This window comes from Gossypium arboreum, chromosome 12 (assembly GCF_025698485.1).
Source record: "Gossypium arboreum isolate Shixiya-1 chromosome 12, ASM2569848v2, whole genome shotgun sequence".
Taxonomy (NCBI): Eukaryota; Viridiplantae; Streptophyta; class Magnoliopsida; order Malvales; family Malvaceae; genus Gossypium; species Gossypium arboreum.
Window position 1 is genome coordinate 87,634,764 of NC_069081.1, and position 17,353 is coordinate 87,652,116.

At 38.3% G+C, this 17,353-nt stretch overlaps 1 non-coding gene across 1 annotated transcript; it reads right to left on the reverse strand.

Annotated features, from left to right (window-relative positions):
* Positions 1-6,599: 6,599 nt before the first annotated feature.
* On the reverse strand, positions 6,600-6,706 carry LOC128285776 (small nucleolar RNA R71). Its single transcript, XR_008276326.1, has one exon. It is a non-coding gene; the product is annotated as a small nucleolar RNA R71 (small nucleolar RNA).
* Positions 6,707-17,353: the final 10,647 nt, after the last annotated feature.

Sequence of the window (17,353 nt, forward strand, 5' to 3'; positions counted from 1 at the left end):
TCAGTTTGTGGGTGAAAAGTGGTACTAAAGTTCAGTTTCATGCCCAAAGCCTCTTGTAATTCTTTCCAAAATCGTGACGTGAACCTCGAATCTCTATCCGAAATAATTAACAAAGGTACTTCGTGAAGTCTTACAATTTCAGAAACATACAATTCAACCAAATTATCAAGTGAATAATCAATGTGTACCGATATAAAATGAGCCGATTTAGTCAACTTGTCAATTACCACCCAAATGACATCTTTCTTTCTTGGTGTCAATGGTAAACCTGTCACAAAATCTATGGTAATTCGGTCCCATTTCCATTCAGGAACTAAAATAGGCTAAAGTAAACTTGATGGTACCTGGTGTTCAGCCTTTACTTGCTAACAAATCAAGCACCTCGATACAAACTCGGATATATCTCTTTTCATATCATTCCACCAATACATTTTCTTTAAATCATTTTACATTTTCGTGCTACCTGAGTGAATTGACATACATTCGTTATGAGCCTCATATAAAATATTCTAGATCAACTCAATATTCTTTAGAACAAAAATTCTACTATGGAACCTCAGGCAACCATCGAAGTCTTTCAGAAAATCTAGTTCACAGTTCGACTCACACTGAGCTTTCATTGCTTGTAACTCTTTATCAACTTTCTGAGCATCATAAATTTGTTCTAGAAAAGTCGATCTAGCCCTCAATTCTACTAGAATTACACCGTCATTAGACAAGGTCAGCTGTGTGTTCATAGCTCTCAAGGCAAATAAAGACTTCCTGCTCAGGGCGTCCACGACCACATTTGCCTTACTAGGGTGATAATCGTTCACAAGCTCATAGTCTTTTAACAATTCAAGACATCTTCGTTGCCTCAAATTCAAGTCCTTTTGGGTCATCAGATACTTAAGACTTTTATGGTTTGTATAGACATGGCATTTCTCCCCAAACAGATAATGTCGCCAATTCTTCAAAGCAAATACAATGGCAGCCAACTTTAGATCATGCGTTGAATAGCTCTTCTCATCGGGCTTCAATTTCCTGAAAGCATAAGCTACTACTTTACCCTCTTGCATAAGCACACAACCCAGTCCACTCAAGGATGTATCACTGTAAATCGCAAATTCTTTCCCTAATTCCGGTTGTACTAACATTGGTGCCTCAGTCAATAACATTTTCAATTTCTTTGACATTTTTCTGACCACTGAAACTTTACATCTTTTGGAAGTAATCTCGTCATAGGAGTGGCTACCATAGAGAATCCTTTCAAAAAACATCTGTAGTAATCGGACAAACCCATAAAGCTCCTAACTTCAGTTACATTTCGTGGCTGCTTCCATTCAACAATAGCAGAAATCTTATTACGATCAACTCTGATACCCTCACATGAAGCAATGTGGCCTAAGAATCTAACCTCTCAAAGCCAAAACTCGCTTTTACTAAACTTAGCATACAACTATTTATCCATCAAAGTCTGCAAAATAGTTCTCAAGTGTTCGGCATACTCTGCCTCATCTCTAGAATAAATCAGGTTATCATCTATGAATACCACAACAAACTTGTCCAAATATGGCCAAAAGATTCGGTTCATTAAATCCATAAACACAACAGGAGCATTTGTTAATCCAAATGGCATAACTAGGAACTAGTAGTGGCCATACCCCCAAAAGGTAGTCTTAGGCACATTCGACTCTTTAACTCGTAATTGATAGTAGTTGGATCTCAAATCTATTTAGAGAACCATGTCGCTCCTTTTAACTGGTCGAACAGGTCATCAATCCTTGGGAGAGGATACTTATTTTTAATTGTCACCTTATTGAGCTGTCGATAGTCGATGCATAATCTCATGGAACCATCGTTCTTTTTCACAAATAATACAGGAAAACCCCATGGGAAAAACTTGGTCTCACAAAACCTTTGTTAGTCAACTATTGCAACTGTGACTTCAATTCTTTTAGCTCAATCAGGGCCATCCTGTTCAGATTAATAGAAATAGGTGCCATCCCTGGCATTAACTCAATACCAAATTTAACTTCTCTAATTGGAGGCAAACCTGGCAATTCCTCCGGAAATACATCCGCATACTCACATACAACTGGCACTGATTCAATTTTCAATTTGGATTCCTTTGTATTCAATATGTATGCCAAATAAGCTTCATACCCTTCTCTCATACATTTTTTAGCAGACATCGAAGAAATTACAATTGGTGACTTATCTACATCATCTAATTCAACCCGAAGAATCTCACCATTTTCACATTTCAATTCAATAACTTTCTGTCTACAATTCACTATAGCATCATGTACTGTGAACCAATCCATCCCTCGTATGGCATCAAATTCATCAAACGGTAAAAATATTAAGTCGGCCGGAAAATAATGACCTCTAGTCATCAAAGAGCATTTCTTAAATACTTTATCAACTATCACATGCTTTCCTAACGGATTTGAAACCGTAATCATAAATTCGATAGACTCAACAGGTATATTCATACTAGATACCAATTTCATACACACATACGAATGAGTTGAGCCAGGGCCTATCAAAGCAATAACATTAGTATAATAGAGAGAAAATACCACTGATCACATGAGGAGAAGTTGCATCTTCACATGCGTGTATGGCATAGGCTCTGGTCGGAGCTCTAGCTTCGGACCTCACTGCTGTATCTCTTGTCACATTCTTCTTACTAGACCCATTCACAGCATTTTTCAGGGCTCTTCCCCTAGAAGCTATGCGACTCGGTCTTGGATTCTAAAATCTTTCTTTTTCTACCATCTCAGGATAGTTTTTAATATAGTGGTCTTGAGAACCACACCTGAAACAAGATCCATCACTCACCCTATAGGTGCCAAAATGACATATACCACATTGCTGGCACTCGGGTTTGGAAGGTTTAGCGTTACCGACACTTGCCACAGATGTAGCCCAAGATTTAAAATATGAATTCTGCTTCCTACAACTCTCGTATGAATGTCCAGCTGACACATGTGAATAAGAGTACATCTCTCTAGGTTTCTTAGACTGAGATGGAAATGACTTATTCGTGTGCCTCTTTCTTGTATCCCTAGCCTCAGACTCAGCTTTCCTCTTTTCTTTAATCAGCTCTTCGGGTTTACAACCCTATTTGACGAGTACTACAAATTCCTTCAACTCAAGAATACCTAGTAACGTCTTGATGTCCTCATTAAGTCCATCTTCAAATCTCTTACACATTTTAACCACGGAGGATACACACTCTCGAGTGTACTTGCTGAGTTTAACAAATTCTCTCTCATATTCATTAACTGTCATATGGCCCTGCTTCAAATCCAAAAATTCCTTACGCTTCTGGTCGATGAACCATTCACTAATATATTTCTTTCAGAATTCCTCTTGAAAGAATTCCCAAGTAACTCTCTCTGGAGGTACCACGGATATCAATATTCTCCATCAGTGATATGCCGCATCTCTCAATAAGGATATGGCACATTTTAAACATTCCTTGGGTGTACAGGATAATTCATCAAATACTCGTATCAAATTCCCTAACCAGAACTCTGCTTTCTTAGGATCGTCATTGGCATTTTCCCCAAATTACTCAGCACCTTGCTTTCGAATTTTATCAACTGGTGTTCTAGAGAATCTCATAAAATCTATACCTTGAGGCATCGTAGGTGTGGATTGAGGATTTAGAGGAGGTGGGGGAGGTTGAGCGTTCGGGTTCGTTCGAACGAACTCCGTATACTTGGCATTCATCATATGGAGAACGACTTCTCTACCTTCTTCTCCTCTATTAACAGTCTCAGGTCTACTATCAGATGGCACTGCTTCTTCAACAGGAGCAGGTGCGTTACTTTCTACATCATCTGCCACTGCTCTGTCAGGATCCATTTTCTGTATGAAAACACATTTTAAAATCGTCAAGAGTCGTCACATCATCATAATATATGTATGGCATGTATATCTAGACTCGAACACATGCTACGTAGCCCGAGAACTGACTAAACCGTAGCTCTGATACCACTAAATGTAACACCCCTTACCTGTGTTCGATGTCAAGATAGGGAACGAAACATTACTTGACTTGTACTCAGACATTCATGCAAAACCAGACTATAAATTTTTTCTTCAAATCAATTTCATTCACACATACACAATTCATCCTTTACATGGGCCTACGAGGCCCAAAACATACATTGGGGGTGGTTCGAGACTAAAATAAGAACTTTCAAAAAACTTTGGGCAACTTAAAAATTTTCTTATTTTGGAGAGTCACACGTGTGGTCACACACGTCCGTGTAGCTTGGGACACGCCCGTGTCCTCAACCCGTGTAACTCTCTAACTATGACGTCATCATCAAAATAAGGTCACACAGCCGTATCACACGCCCGTATGTCTAGACCGCGTGATACATTAAAAATAAATGAATTTTTCATAAAATGGTGTAGACTTCACATGGCCAGAGCACACGCCTGTATGGGTGATAAACGCCAAATTATACATATTTTTACCCCAAATACTTAGCATATTTATGGATGTTTTTTACTAGATTTGTGGATTTTGGTGCTCTTAATCCAGTTATTTTATGTTTTTACTCAGGAGAGCACCAAGAGTCAAAAGGAGCCAAAAACGAGCAAAAAAGGGACAAAACGGACCAAATGAGAAGATGACACTGCCTAAGCCTTGCCACACGGGCAGCTCACACGTTCGTGTCTTTCAAGGGTGTCGACCAAGGCTTTCACGATTCACACAGCCTAGCCATTGACCCACACGGCCGTGTGCAATATAACGGATCAAACACGGCCTGGCAATCACATCACACGGCCGTGGCACACGGGCGTGTCCCTTTTTTAAGAAGCTATATTTTACACGGAAAAGGATACTTAGGGAGGAAGAAAGCCAATCCAAAGCCTATATGAACACCCTAAGTATAACTTAGAAAGGGGGTCTCCCTCCAAAACTTTTCTAGAGTACAAAACTACACTCCGGGAATTACTTGAAGGAAGCAAGACGATCCATCCCAAAAGCCGAGGCTATTCCAAGACTGAAGATCTCTCTCAGAATTTTGCCAAGGGTTTTAGAGTTTTCTTTATGTTTTGGTATTTTTATACTTTTGAGATGTACCCTTATTTTATTATGAACTAAACCCCTTAGATACCTAAGGGGGTTGAAACCTATGATGGATCTTGTTATTATTATCTGAATTGTATGATAACTACTTGATTTGTTCTTAATTATGTGTTCTTAATGCTTGAATTAATATTCAGGGTATTAATTCATGATTTGATGTGCTTATGCAGAGGAGCAAAAGTCCCTATCTAAGAGTAGATTTGGCATAATTAAGCGGAGTTGATCGAACGCCAAGAAATAGGGTTACAAGATTTTGTCGATTAGGTTGAAACCTAAAATGGGAGTCCATAGATCGATTTACTGCTTCCCTAGGGGTTTTAATTAAGAAAGATATTTCAATTAATTCAACTGAGGGTTAGACATTATTAGTCTCTAAAGAGATAATAATATAGGTTAGGGAGTCTCACAGATCAAGTCAAGTGAATAAATCGTCTGGTTTAGAGTGAGATAACAAGTGAAATCTAGGTGGATTCCTCCTTGGGTGTCGTCTTCATCAATTACTTTTCTTTAAGTCTTTTTTCCAAATTTTCTCTTTGCTTTAGTTTAATTAGTTAATTAGTTTAGTTAATTAGTTTAATAAACAACCCCTCTTTATTTCTAGGTTAAATAATAAAAAGATAGTTGGTACTAGTACTTTTGGTTCCCTTGGGTACGATAGCCCGGTCTTGCCATTACTATACTATTGTTCGATAGGTGCACTTGCCTACATCGCGATAATAGTTAGTTCAAGAATGAGTAATTATAAATACTTGAAACCTATCACGAAACCTCGCGATCAAGTTTTTGGCGCCGTTGCCGGGGAACTAAAATATTAGGAATGCTAGATTTTTACTACTTTAGCCATTTATTTTTCTTGCAATTTAATTTAATTTTTATTATTATTACTAATTAATTTACTTTTTCTTTCTCTTGGCAAGTTTTTGTAGTTTATGACTAAAAGAAACCTGTCGGGACCATTACTTTTTGACAAAGAAATTGATCTCACAGTTCGTAGAAACCAAAGAGAAATAAGACGAAGCTTAAGATACACAGAGAACGAACAAGAAGACGATACTCAACCTCTAACCGAAGAGATGGCTGAAAACCAAGGCTATCAGCTACCTCCTGCAATTGCGGCTAATCAAAATCCTTCTCTACGTACTATGTATGACTATGATAAACCTTCTTTAACAGGAGCTAAATCTAGTATAGTTAGACCTGCTATCGCTACAAATAATTTCGAACTGAAACCTAACACAATTCAGATGATACAGTAGTTTGTTCAGTTTGATGGTTTGCAGGATGAGGATCTCAACACTCACTTGGTGAATTTTCTGGAGTCTGCGACACTTTCAAAATTGATGGCTTTTCTGATGATGCCATTCACCTTCGGTTATTCCCTTTTTCACTGAGAAAAAAAGCTAAATAGTGGTTGAACTTGTTACCACGAGGGTCCATCATTACTTTGGAACAAATGATCGAAAAATTTCTACTAAAATATTTTTTGCTGGCTAAAACGGCTAAGTTACGTAATGATATTTCTTCTTTTATGCAGATGGACTTAGAAACACTTTACGATGCCTGGGAGAGATACAAGGATCTATTGTGAAGGTGCCCTCACCATGGGTTACCTCTATGGCTGCAAGTTCAAACGTTTTACAATAGGGTGAATCCCTCAATAAGACAGATGATTGACGTAGCTGCTGGAAGAACCATCAACAACAAAACACCTGAAGAGGCTTATGAATTCATTAAAGAAATGTCACTGAATAATTATCAGTGGCAAGTCATGAGGACTAAGCCAACAAAAATAGCCGGCGTTTATAACGTCGACTCAATTACTATGCTGTCAAATTAGGTAGAACTCCACAATAAAAAGATTGATGGTTTACTTGTTTCTATGTAGGTACATCCAGTAATGAGGTGTGACTCAAGTGGAGGAGGTGTGCATATAGAATATCAATCTTTCAATCCCACAACCGAAGAGGAACAAGTCAACTATATGGGTAACAATAACTTTAGATCTCAAAATAACCCATACAGTAATACTTATAATGCAGGTTGGAGGAACCACCCAAATTTCTCCTGGGGTGGTCAAGGGAATCAAAAGCCACAAAATCCTTAGGGTTTTCAACAGCCACCTTATCAACAAGAGAAGAAACCAAACGTTCAAGAGATGCTCTCTAAATTTATCTCGGTATCAGAAACCGTTTCAAAAACATCGAGACAACACTTAAGAATCAACAAGCATCGATCCAAGGGCTCGAAACTCAGATAGGCTAGCTATCCAAACTAATCTTCGAACGACCACAAGGTAGCTTACCAAGTAATACTAAACCTAACCCAAGGGAACACCTCAACGCAATTAGTACTCAAGATAAGGAAGGATTCTTTGTGCCTGAGCCAGAATTGATGCAAGAAACTATGGTGAGCAAAGGTAAAAGTGAGGTAAGTCATAAAAAAACGGTGAATGAAGAATATAAACCTCGTGTCCCATATCCTAACGCAACAAGGAAAGACCGCTCAGACGAACAATTTGGTAAATTCCTTAAACTTTTGAAAAAATTACATATTAACTTACCATTTATTAAAGCTTTGTCGCAGATGCCAAATACAATGAAATTTTTAAAAGAGCTTTTAGTAAATAAGCGGAAGTTGGATGAAGCATCGCATATGGAGCTAAATGCAGTCTACTCAGCTATTCTACAGAATAAGCTACCCCAAAAATTGAAAGATCCAGGGAGTTTTACAATTCCTTGCTTAATTGGTAGTTTAGATATAAGTCATGCATTAGCTGATTTAAGGGCTAGTATTAACGTCATGCCTAACAAAATGTTTAAGCAACTAGGTCTTGGGAAACCTAAACAAACTAGGATGAGCATTCAATTGGCAGATAAAACTATAAGATTCCCTAGAGGTATTATTGAAGATGTAATAGTAAAAGTAGATAAGTTCATATTTCTCGTTGATTTCATTGTTCTAGACATAGAGGAGGATAATAACACTCTTTTGATTTTAGGGAGGCCCTTTTTAGCAACTGCTAAAACAGTTATTCATGTTGGCACAGGTGAGCTTACACCTCGTTTGGGAGACAAAACAATCACCCTTCAAGCTCGTAATTCTGGCATCACATCGAACATTAAGGTAATAGCCCACACCAATCTACTAAAACTGACAATATGACTTTGCAGAAATTGAGCTTCAAAGAAGTTCACGAGCCATGTTCCAGCAATGATAGAGGACACACTCATGAAGAACGAAGGCTACGGATAGAGGAGCTAGACGAATGGCGAGCACATAAACCGACAACACACTATAAACTGAAACTAATCCAAAACGAGCCCGATACCTCTCCAAATCAACTTAAGGTTGGTGATAAAGTCTTACTAGATGCCGCAGATCCCCACATTATCACTACCACACCGAATGAGGAAATCCCTCTTACAGTACTCAGTATTTTTCCATTCGGTACAGTGGAGGTGAGTCATCCCAAGTTCGTCTCTTTTAAGGTAAACAACACTCGATTAAACCTTATTTTGTCATGTCTGATAACAGGAACGAGGAGTACAAACTCCTTGAACTACCCTGACCATTCACTAGAGAGGTAAGTCGAGCTTAGACTATAAATAAGCGCTTCTCCGGAGGCAACCCGAGCAATAACATATTTTGATTTCTTTATTTTTAATTTCTAACACTTTAAATCATTAACTTTATCTTTGAATTGCAAAGTTTTTCAGCATACACGACCAGGCACATGGGCGTGCCTAAAGCCGTGGCCAAATAGGGGAACGGCCGTGTGAAAGCAGGACATGATTTCCCCAAAACACGAGATACAATAAATCCCCATGGCCGTGCGACATGGCCGTAGGTGAACTTGATAGGTGAACACGGGCGTGGGAATAGAAAAACACGGGTGTGCCAGGGGTAAGGCTCGATTCTGTTTCTCTGTCACAGGCGTGGTACCCTAATACACGGGTGTGGGAGAAGCAAACGAAGCTAGGCACGACCGTGTGACATGGCCGTGTGCCACACACACCCAAGACACATGGGCGTGGGATAGTAGCCGGGCACGACCTAAATCGCAAAATTCAAAAAACACGGGCTCACCTTCAGCGTACACGGGCATGGCCCTAGGCCGTGTGGCCCTCCCCTATATAAGCAAACCACTGTTCATATTCTTCCCCCTTTCAAAACCCTAGCTAAAATCTCCCCTTCTCCACTCCCTAACCCCTATTCCGGCCACCATTCCCCAGATTCTCATTTCCTCAACCCCCAAACCATCCTAAAATCCACTCCCCCTACATTAGTCCTCACTTTACCATCTCTTTTCCCTCCATTTTCCCTCCACACGGTTGTACCCCCACGCCACACGCCCGTGCGCCACCCTACAGTAGCTTTTGGTTCACTTTCTCACCCTTGTTTTTTCAATCTGTGTTGCTACATTGGTATTCTTTATGCCTTACACAGATATTGTTAATGTTACCAATTTGTTCTGAATAATTTAGGAATTTGCTTTAGTATTTTCTATATTTGAATTGTTAAAGCTACTAAATAGCATATACTAGTTTTAGGATTCTTGCTTAACTGCTGATGCATCTTTGATTCTAGTAAATGTTTCTAAATAGTCATATAAATTTTTCACCTCTCGTTTGATATCGTTAAATGTTAACATATATTGGAACTACTGTCATAAGATTATATCAATCCTCATACATTTTCAGATACATTATGTCATCATCCAGAGGCAAGAAGGCTGCAGTCCCATCCTCAAAAAGACGTAGGGGACCGGGTTCTTCCTCGGTACGTGCTATAGCCAAAGTTCGGCACCCGTTCATTGAGTTTTCACAAGCTTCGCAGGAGGAGCTATTTCAGATACTACGCGCGCGACCCCTCACTACAGGTCGTTGCATCGATTAGGCTGCCGTGGAGCAAGTCCAGCTAGCTGATGCCATCCGCGCCCTCCTATCCACAGACCTATGGGAATAGTTCTTCGCTATTATCGAACCTACTTTTTTAGAGCTAACTTTAAAATTATGCTCTACTTTTCATCTACAGGTGGTGATGACGAACAATGATGACCCCGGTACCATTCAATTTCGATTAGGCAGTCTAGTTCGTGCGATGAGTGTCCCAGAGTTTGGAGCCGCTCTGGGACTTTACACAGATGAGTTTATGGAGGAGGAGGACATGATGCACTACTACGCAATATCCATATTTCTCTCTCCTTGTGCTGGAAGGCTTTGGTACCACTCTCCTCCACCTACGACCCCAGCCGCTCGAAGGCCTCAGCTCTCACCCCTTCCCTACACTATCTCCATGCCATATTGGCACACACCTTGACCAAAAGGAGAGAGAGCACCGGTGTCGTCAACACCCACGACGGCTACTATTTCTGGTGCATGGCGAATACACACGTGACTGACTTGGCATACTTTATCGCTTTCGCCATTTGCCATCAGACCGAGTGGCATCGGAAGGGAGTAATCTCTATCAGCCCTTACGTGACGCGCCTCGCCAGACGCTTCGACCTCCTCAACACTGTGGCCCAGTCATCAGCACTTACACTGATAGGTCAAATGTCCCCACAGGGCATCACGACTATGTTACACATGAGGATGATCGAGCGCCAACGTGGGATCGATCCTCCTCAGTACCGTCTCACTCATGCCATTGACGAGGAAGATCTTGAGGACATTCTTGATAATGTCCCCTCACAGCACGAGGAGCCTTTTACCACGCCACATAGGGAGCGACCAGTTCATGCAGCTACTTCATTGGCACACTTTTCTGACTGACTCGCTCACTTCGAGCAGTATTGCACTATACAGTTCGAGATGATTCACGAGCGAGATTGGCGACGTGATAGACAGATTGACGACATATAGGCCATGATGCAGCAGCTGTGCTAGCACTTTCACATTGCCGCTCCAGCGCCACCACCTGAGGGCCCTACTGACGAGGATCATTGAATCCTCCTATCTTTTTATTTTTATTTTTTATTTTCATTTCAATTTAATTATTTTCTTTTGAAAGACATATCTATATTAGTAAATTTTACTTTTTTCATTTTTCTGGTATTTCTAACAAGTAATCCCACTACGCTCTCTTCCACACCCACTCTTAATAAAGCTCTTCATGATTCTACAGACTTTCAAGCAAAGCTACTAGGAATATCTTACGGAATGAGAAAACAAATAGGGAACAATACCTTACGAGTGCCATGTTCAACAACCCAATTTCTTCATCTAGCAATGAACAGTGGCATCTACCACTTTCCCCAAACACTCCAACCTCAGAATCAAGCTCCGCATCCATAAACTAGGGAGTTTCACCTCTTTCCCTCTTATGATTTTCTTTATTTTGAATATTCTATCTTTGTACATTGAAGGCAATGTACATCATAAATGTGGGGGGTAAACATGAGCATGATGCCTAACTTTTTGCATTATTCTCAAATCCCTGAATTTGGTCTTGTGCTTAAGTGATTTTCTTATAATATTGATCGAATGAATTTTGATTGATCTATAATTATTGTTGATATGTCATGAACTAGATCATGGGAATTATGTATGATTACTTGATTATAGGACATTAGAGAATCGAGCATGATAAATTGATATTTTGAGAACTAAAATTTTTAGATTATTTTCCTAAATTGAGGTATTATCTTGAAATTTAAGTATACAGGAATGACATCACAAACCCAAATTTTTGGTGAGATTTTTGAGCCTTTTAAGCATATAGCTTTCTTTCTTGCTCACTTCTTTTGTAGTTTAAGTATGTCAACACTGAACTGTTATTCTAGAACTTGCTTCGATTATACATGTCGAGATCACATGTATGATTTGATATACTGAGATGATAAAGGCACTTAGGATTTAACCCACTTACTCCATAAAAGGCCGTCCCACATAATTAAACCCTTAGTGAACCCCCTTGTGTGACAACCCTAATTAGACCCTGGTCGGAATGTGGTTTCGAGACCACATTACCGAGCCAAAAATTTATTTTTGTGTTTAATTACATAAATTTTTGTGTGACAGTGAATATATGAGAAAATAAATGCTTAATATTAGCTTTAGGAATGTGAATTAATTCGAAAAGGACCTAGTTGACGAAGTTAGAAAAGATGATAGATGAATTATAAGGAGTAATTAATAATAGGGAGAGGAAGCATGGCTTTGCATGTCAAATTACCCATAAAATACATGGTGGCGGCCAAGGAGTGATGATGCTCCACTCATTCTAATTTAATATGTTTTTTAGTTAACAAATGATGGGAATAATAATAGGAAAGTGAACAAACAAAAAAGGGGTGTTCATACTTGCCATCTCCTAGCCGAAAAACCAAGAAAAAGAAAGGAGAAAAATTTTGAAGAAGTTCACCATTGCTTGTATCTAGGAGGAGTGTTTGATGTTGTGGCATGAAAATGAGGGAGTTTGAATGCTTAATAAGGAGGGAAGAAGGAGTGTTCATGTTTTCTTTCTTTTGCAATTGTCGTAACTAGAGGAAGAAGAGGAAGCAAGATTCGCCAAGGTGGTCCTTTAGATCAAGGTATGTTCAATGATATTTTGGAAGTTTACACAACCTTTGGGTGATGAGTCTAAATTCTATCTATCCCATGGTTGGATTTGGGGTTGTCGGAGAGTTAGGCTTTGACTAAGAAGCTTAAAAATTTTAGTTGATACCTTGATGCTATTAACATGTTAGTTATATGTATGTGTTAAATTGCTTGTTATGTTAGCATGAAAGTTGAAGTTGTTAAGTCACTTTGTTGGAGGTGCGAATTTAGGACTAAGAAGAGAATGAGTATTCGGCTAACATGGTTGAAAGGTGGATGTGCCGATTTTTTAGATTTAGACTATGAGAATGGCTATCATGGGCATTAAGATGTGGAACTTAAGAAATGTAGTTATATGTGGATTTACATGATGTTACAAATAGATGTGAAAATATGCTAGATTAGGAAAATTCGATCAAGTGTTCATGAGATGAAATTAGATGTTTAAATGATGTTATAGTTGACATTGTACATACATTCGGCCATCTAATTGAGTATGAAGGTGGTGTTAAATCTAATTGTGATGCCCATTCGGAAGTGTATATATATATATATATATACATAAGTATGCCCATTCGTGAGGTTACCTTTGATTATGTGTATAATCGACTAAATGGGTAATTAGTGAGGATGGTTGCCGAATATACTAACATACATATGCATGTGTAATTGGATTATAAATATTTAGCAAGGTGGTTAAACTAGTTGATTTATTGATTAAGCCCAAGGAGTTAAAGGAGGAGAATCAAGCAAAGGCAAAGAAAAGATCATCGAGTAGCCGAGTTGGAACCGTCTTACCCAACACAAGGTAAGTCATTAAGCATATATTTTGTATTAATTTAAATGGTCATAACGTCTATGTAATGATGCTGAATGGAATGATAAATATATATATATACATGTATGCATGGGGTGATGAAAGTATTGAATGAAAAAGAAAAGAGGTGAGATGTATTGAGTTGTTGGTTTCGGCACTAAGTGTGCGGGTGTAAACATTCATGATCATGAGATTGGCACTAAGTGTGCGGGTTCAAATTGTATAGCACTAAGTGTGCGAGTTTGATTATATAGCACTAAGTGTGCGAGTTTGATTATATAGCACTAAGTGTGCGAGTTCGACTATTAAGCACTAAGTGTGCGGGCTTATTATACATTCTCTAATAAATATACATGCTCTAAGTGTGCGGCCTTATCGAGTCAATCATGGACAGCGGTACGAGTAAACACCTTGAGCTCATGAGGAATAGACATTTTATATATATTTGGGATTGAGCTTGGTAAGTCTTGAACCTATGTGGTGATTATACTTGAAGATAAATGCATCCAATGTCATATGGTGTAATGTATGAAATATCAAAGTAGGGCTTGGTATGAGATCGAACCGAAATGCCTAAGGAATTATAGCACGTTTGGGTATGGATGGAGGATTTTAATCCGCATTATTTATTTTCTCTTATGATATATTATTACTGAACGGAAATGTAATGCTTATGACTTCTTGAGTTATATACTCACTCGGTGTTTGCTTGTCACCTACTTTAGGTTTCTGGACTCGTCTTTTTGCGTGCTCGGACTGTCATCAAGTCATCACACCGCTAGCAACTTTTGGTATCTTCTTTTTAGTCGGTCTAGGAGAACATTTCGGCATGTATAGGCTAATATGTTTTGTTGAAATTTGGTATGTAAACTTTTAGCCATGCCAAAATGGCATAAACGTTCGGTTGGATTTGGTTCTATAATGTTAGGTCGCAAGTCTTGGTAATTCGATTTTTATGCCATATGTCATGGTTGATTATTTTTGGTGTTAAAATTCATGATATGGAAATAGTGTAGTAGGGAGATGTTTGACAATGATTTGCCTTTGGCATGGCTAGTCATGATCATAATTTGTGATATGTATGATGAATTACTAGTTAGATCAAGGAGAAATCACGAAATAGGCATAGTTGCTTTAGTAACAGATGCTGGCAGCAGCAGTGATGTGAGATTGAAAAATCACTAAAAATAGTAGGAATGGAATTAAATAATGAATAAATTATGTAATCGAAGCTCGATGAGTCTATTTTCATATAGAAGAAACGAAATGACCATATGAGCTGTATGCTAGGAGATAATTAAACTCTTGTGAAACAGGGCCAGAGCGATTTCTGGATCCCCTGTCCCGAATTTAGAAATTCACCCTAAATTAATCAGAGACAATTAGAAGTCATGCTTTATATGTATAGATTCCCTTTTGAGTCTAGTTTCATTAGAAACCAACGTCATAAGTATTGGAGCTCTGTAAAGGGAGATATCTAAGTCGTAATGCACAAGGGTCAGAGCAGTCAAACCCAGGAACAGGGACGACTTTAACCAATAAACTGTACCAATTGGCCCAGCCAAAAATTATACAAAAATTCTACCATATAGATATATGAGTCTAGTTCAGGGGAAAATTTACGGAACTAGATTTCGAGTTTCAGAACTCAAGATATGATTTTTAATTGGACTCGTACGCAGATTGGCAGCTTGTCTGGGAAATTTCTAATAAGTGGTTTGAAGTCTGTTAACACCTCGTGTTCGACTCCGGTGACGGTCTCGGGTTCGGGGTGTTACACCTTGAGCCTATTAACCCTTTTTATTGAGTAACCCTCATCATTAACCCATTAACCCATTATTGTTGAAATCCTCTTACTTAATTTACTTTTTTTATCGAGATTAAATTTAATATTGTTACCTCACTATGTTCACCATTTTTTGTACTGAATCATGAAGTATGATTTCTATATTGTATTAACTTGATTTGTTCTTTAAAAAAAAAACTCAGTATTATTATTGTAATCCTCAGCAAGCTAAAGTTGTCATGAAAAAAAAAGAGAGCTCATGTAATATAGTTCTAGATATTTGTTTGTGATTCAGTAATTAAGTTTTTGATAGTAGGGTAATATATTGAAATTATCTCGATTCTAACCTTTTTCTTTTCATCTTGTATCCATACCCGTAACCTAAACCCCGTTACAACCACGCAAAGACCATTTGATTTGTGTATCATATCATTTACAAGTGGTGGAGATTTGACTTTCATGCAAGCCTATGGTAATAACTTCTCATGTTAGACAATCGAGTGCTTAATCTTGAACCTTAAACACTTTGAGTGATTTGAGTAAATCTTTAGTGAGGATGTCATCTCTTGTATATTTAGGACTAAAGTTAATTACTTAGAGGAAGGAGATTACCTATGATTTTATTATCAAAATATTCGATTTAGATTGTTTGAGGCTTTTAATACCCCCATAGTTGAAATCTCACTGTATGATTTTTCGTAGAATAATTTGTAACATTATTAGTAATGATTATGTGATTGAAAGGAATGAATTCTAGCAGTAAATGAGAGTTTTGCTTGAGGACAAGCAAATGCTTAAGTATGGGGGTATTTGATAAACACCAAATTATACATATTTTTACCCCAAATACTTAGCATATTTATGGATGTTTATTACTAGATTTGTGGATTTTGGTGCTCTTAATCCAGTTATTTCATGTTTTGTACTCAGGAGAGCACTAAGAGTCAAAAAGAGCCAAAAACGAGCAAAAAAGGGACAAAACGGACCAAATCGAAAAGATGACACAGCCTAAGCCTTGCCACATGGGTAGCTCACACGCCCGTGTCTTTTGAGGGTGTGACTAAGGCTTTCACGATTCACATGGCCTGGCCATTGACCCACACAGCCGTGTACAACTTAACGGATCGAACACGGCCTGGAAATCACGTAACATGGCCGCAGCACATGGGTGTGTCCTTTTTTCAAGAAGCTGTATTTTACATGGAAATGGATACTTAGGGAGGAAGAAAGCCAATCCAAAGCCTATATAAACACCCTAAGTATGACTTAGAAAAGGGGTCTCCCTCCAGAACTTTTCTAGAGTACAAAACCACACACCAGGAATTACTTGAAGGAAGCCAGACGATCCATCCCAAAAGCCGGGGCTACTCCAAGACTGAAGATCTCTCTCAGAATTCCTTCAGGGGTTTTAGAGTTTTCTTTATGTTTTGTTATTTTCATACTTTTGAGATGTACTCTTATTTTATTATGAACTAAAACCCTTAGATACCTAAGGGGGTTGAAACCTATGATGGATCTTGTTATTATTATCTGAACTGTATGATAAATACTTGATTTGTTCTTAATTATGTGTTCTTAATGCTTGAGTTAATATTCCAGGTATTAATTCATGATTTGACGTGCTTATGCAAAGGAGCACAAGTCCCTGTCTAAGAGTAGATTTGGCATAATTAAGCGGAGTTGATCAAACACCTAGAAATAGGGTTACGAGATTTTTTCGAATTAGGGTGAAACCTAATATGGGAATCCATAGATCGATTTACTACTTCCCTAGGGGTTTTAATTAAGAAAGAGATTTCAATTAATTCAACTAAGGGTTAGACGTTATTAGTCTCGAAAGAGATAATAATATAGGTTAAGGAGTCTAACGGATCAAGTCAAGTGAATAAATCGTCTGCTTCAGAGTCAGATAACAAGTGAAATCTAAGTGGATTCCTCCTTGGGTGTCGTCTTTATCAATTACTTTTCTTCAATTCTTTTTTCCAAATTTTCTCTTTGCTTTAGTTTAATTAGTTAATTAGTTTAATAAACAACCCCTCTTTATTTCTAGGTTAAATAATAAAAAGATAATTATTACTAGTACTTTTGGTTCCTTTGGGTACGATATCCAG